General features: G+C 56.6%; 1 long non-coding RNA gene across 1 annotated transcript; it reads left to right on the top strand.

Moving 5' to 3' along the window:
• The first annotated feature begins 493 nt into the window (after positions 1–493).
• On the top strand, positions 494–3,566 carry LOC140616906 (uncharacterized). The gene is made up of 3 exons (XR_012017223.1): positions 494–633; positions 1,575–1,644; positions 3,425–3,566. It is a non-coding gene; the product is annotated as an uncharacterized lncRNA (long non-coding RNA).
• The last annotated feature ends 770 nt before the right edge of the window (positions 3,567–4,336 follow it).

Below are 4,336 nucleotides of genomic sequence, written 5' to 3'. Positions count from 1 at the left end.
ACCCAGGAGCCCCTCAAATGTTAAGTGCGACCCCATGCTGTGAACTCTGGGGGTCGGGGGGACATCTGTGACCCCCAGTCTGCCTAGAATGGTGGGAGGCCTGCAGGGCCCGAGGATGGGGGAGGGTGCCTGCATCCCCTTCCCACCTGGCGTGGGGACAGGACCCTCCCCCGGGACCCTTGGCCTTCAGGGTGAAGGGCTAAGTGCTGATTGGACCCCGCCTGCCCACAGTGATGATGCGGGACCCCACTGTGGGCGGAACTGTGACGCCCCCGGGTTCCACCACTGCCTGGCGCTCACTGTGCTTCTGCAGACCTTCGGAAGCACTCGTGCTTTGGATCTGGCTCACAGCGACCCGACTCTCCTGCTCTCCCAAGTAGCTCAGTACTCCCACTCTCCTCAGTACCCCCACTCTCCCCAGTACCCCCACTCTCCCCAGGACTCACACTCACCCCAGTACCCCAACTCTCCCACTCTCCCCAGTACCCCAGTACTCCCACTCTCCCCAGTACCCCAACTCTCCCACTCTCCCCAGTACCCCAGAACTCCCACTCTACCCAGTTCCCCAACTCTCCCACTCTACCCAGTACACGATGCATAAAGAGGAGGCGCTCACACAGCGATAGGTCACAGGTGAGTGGCCCCTGATGCCTGCTCCCCGTGGGCCACTCTGGGGCCTGTGGGTCCGGGTGGGGGCGCTGGCCTCCTGGGCTGGGGTCCAAAACACCCCGACCCCAATGAGATGACCTTGAGCAGCTCCTGCAGCCCTTCCACAGCCCCACGGGGTGAGGGTGGCCCCCTAAGGCCCTGTCCAGGGAAAGAGGCTGCAGTCAGAGTTTGGCAGCTCCCTTGGGACCCCCGCTCCCCTGTAAGGCCTGTGCTATTCAGGGAGACACAATACGTGACCTTTCCAGCCCGTCCTAGATGCAAGGACCCCGACAGGGATGACACCCCCCCGCCCCACTCTGTGGTGAGAGGAGGACGGTCAGGGCCTGCTGGGTCCCCCTGACCAGTGAGCAGGCTTACTCTTCACGCACTGGAATGCGGGCAGAGTCCCTCGTGCTCCCCCCAGACCCCCCCTCAGGCTATTCACGCATCGTTGCCCTCAGTGTGGGGAGTTTGGTCGCACTCTTGCTGGCATCAGGTTTTAATTTTGATGAAGTCTAGTCCGTTGCTTTCTCCCCTCGGTCGTTGTGCTTGTGGAATCTAAGAGAAACCTTCGATATCCCCCGGGCTGGGAGACATCAACCCGAGCATCAGATCGGCAGTTCGCCAGAGCCTCCTGGGTCCCCCGCCCGTGTGCTCCTGATACCGGGGTGGGAGCGCTCTGTGATCCCAGCGTGACGGCGTGTCCTGGGACAGTGGCTGGGAAGGTGGACTGTAGGTGGGCGAGTGACAGACAGGCAGTGAGGGCCGGCGTGTGATGTTCCAGCCAAGCCTCTGCCCCTCAGGGCTATGGGGTTGTCTCCGGCTCCGGTCAGACGGAGGGGGACCTGCCCACGGGGAGCACCCAGACGCATGTGTCCTCGGAAGGTTTTCATGTGCCGTCATTCTTGGATGTGTTTGGATTGCAGCACCATGCAGGAGGACTCGGAGAACCTACTGGCCTTGTGAAGGGAGGATATCGTGGCCCGGTACCATCAGGTGAGGCCCAGAAGGGACCATAGACAATACACACCCACGACAAGGGAGACCATACCTGCAAGGCAGGGGAGGCCCAGGAGAGGATCAGAGCCAAGGATGAGTCAGGTCAGCCCAGACAAGGACCATAGTACCAGGAACAAGTGAGACCCTGGGGATGGTACTGGTGTCAGTAGCAACTAAGGGTCCATCCTGGATGGTAGCTGAGGAGCCCAGTCACCAGGTACGGTGAGGCCCAGGTGGGGACCACAGTCACCAGGTCCAGATGAAGTCCACAGCTACCATGTCCAGGTGAAGCCCAGGTGGGGACCAGAGTCACCAGGTCCAGGTGAGGTGAAAGTGGAGACCACCGTCACCAGGTCCCAGTGAAGCCAAGGTGGGGACTACAGTAGCCAGGTCCACATGAGGCCCAGATGGGGACCAGAGTCACTAGGCTCAGGTGAGGCCCAGTTGGGGACTAGAGTCACCATGTCTGGGTGAGGCCCAGGTGGGAACCACAGTCACCAGGTCCAAGTGAGGCCCAGGTGGGAACCGCCTTGATAGAAATGCGAACTCTTCTCACTGTAGCATTCCAGCTGTTCTCTCTTTAAATCTCAGGCCGAATTCATAGGTTTTCAGGATGATTTGAAAGTTAGCTAGGTAGTTTGGTAGGGACAGGTGACTTGGGGACCCTACTCTTCGGCTGTCTTGCCCTTCTGACAGGAATATTTTTAGCAGTGAACAGTAAGGTCTGTTTATTAAAAGTTGTTATTAATTTGTGCAAACAAATTTCCGTAGGCTTAAAGCAACTGTGAATCACACATATCCACACTGGCTAGAAAATTTTTTTAACCTGAGTTTCTAGATCATTTTCATTATGTGAGTGATTTCTTTCCAAAACTAATTACCAAAGGAAGTAGGGCAATGTGACAAGAGAAATAGCCAAACAACATGAGAAAAAAGAAACAAACAAAAAAACCCTAAGCATTTTTCTTGGGATGAGAGAAATCCTGATCGTGTAAGGTTTTTTTCACCCTGCCTTGAGAAAAACCAATTCCCTGACTCAGATGCTTCAGGAGACAACTGGGTTTCTGATCCAGGCTGGATTCTGACGGCCTCTGGCACTTGGTTCCCACAGCTGTGGATGTGACCTCAGACCAGCTCGGTGGTTTCCAGGCTGCACTTGGAGGAATTGGAAGGGCTCTGAACATGCACCTTAGGGGCAGTCTGGGATCCATACCCTACAGCTTTTAATTGATAGCTACACCAACTCACATAAAACTTTGCTAGAAAGAAGTCGAATTGTGTGTTTTAAGAAGAATTGAAAACGGGCAGCCTGGGTGGCTCAGCCGTTTAGCACTGCCTTCTGCCCAGGGCGTGATCCTGGAGACCCAGAATGGAGTCCCACTTCGGGCTCCCTGCATGGAGCCTGCCTCTCCCTCTGCCTGTGTCTCTGCCTCTCTCTCTCTCTCTCTTTCTCTCTCTCTCTCTCATGAATAAATAAATAAAATATATTTTTAACAAGTATATTGTAGGGCAGCCCCGGTGGCTCAGCGATTTAGCGCCACCTTCAGCCCAGTGTGGGATGCTGGAGATGCAGGATGGAGTCCCACGTCAGGCTCCCTGCATGGAACCTGCTTCTCCCTCTATCTGTGTCTCTGCCTCTCTCTCCCTCTCTCTCTCTCAAATAATTAATAAATAAATAAATAAATAAATAAATAAATAAATAAATAAATAAAATGAAAAAGTATATGGCAGCTATATTGGTAGCTATATTAATCAAGTGTGTTGTTTTTGGGGGGAGGAGCAAGATGGCGGAAGAGTAGGGTCTCCAAATCACCTGTCTCCACCAAACTACCTAGAAAACCTTCAAATTATCCTGAAAATCTATGAATTCGGCCTGAGATTTAAAGAGAGACCAGCTGGAATGCTACAGTGAGAAGAGTTCGCGCATCTATCAAGGTAGGAAGACGGGGAAAAAGAAATAAAGGAACAAAGGCCTCCAAGGGGGAGGGGCCCCGCGAGGAGCTGGGCTGAGGCCAGGGCGAGTGTCCCCAGGACAGGAGAGCCCCGTCCCGGAGACGCAGGAGCTGCACCGACCTTCCCGGGGGAAAGGGGCTCGCGGGGAGTTGGAGCAAGACCCAGGAGGGCGAGGATGCCCTCGGGCTCCCTGGGACAGTAACAGAGCAACTGCGCGCCCAGGAGAGTGCGCCGAGCTCCCTAAGGGCTGCAGCGCGCGGCGGGACCCGGAGCAGCTCGGAGGGGCTCGGGCGGCAGCTCCGCGGAGGGGGTTGCGCAGCCCGGGAGCGCGAATCCAACAGCGCAGGCTCCGGAGCACAGGGCGCCGAGACACAGCCCAGGATCCTGCCTCCCCCGGGACAGGCAGAGGCCGGGAGGGCCCAGGACAGCAAGGACGCTCCTGCCCCAGCTGAGCAGAGCAACGGCCCCGCCCCGGAGCCTCCAGGCCCTGCAGACGGAGTTCCTGCCGGAGCTGAATCCAGGTTTCCAGAGCTGCCCCGCCACTGGGGCTGTTCCTCCTGCGGCCTCACGGGGTAAACAACCCCCACTGAGCCCTGCACCAGGCAGGGGCAGAGCAGCTACCCAACTGCTAACACCTGAAAATCAGCACAACAGGCCCCTCCCCCAGAAGATCAGCTAGACTGACAACTTCCAGGGGAAGCCAAGGGACTTAAAGAACACAGAATCAGAAGATACT

Source organism: Canis lupus, chromosome 25 (assembly GCF_048164855.1).
Source record: "Canis lupus baileyi chromosome 25, mCanLup2.hap1, whole genome shotgun sequence".
Lineage (NCBI taxonomy): Eukaryota > Metazoa > Chordata > Mammalia > Carnivora > Canidae > Canis > Canis lupus.
This window is presented reverse-complemented; position numbering and strand designations above follow the sequence as displayed.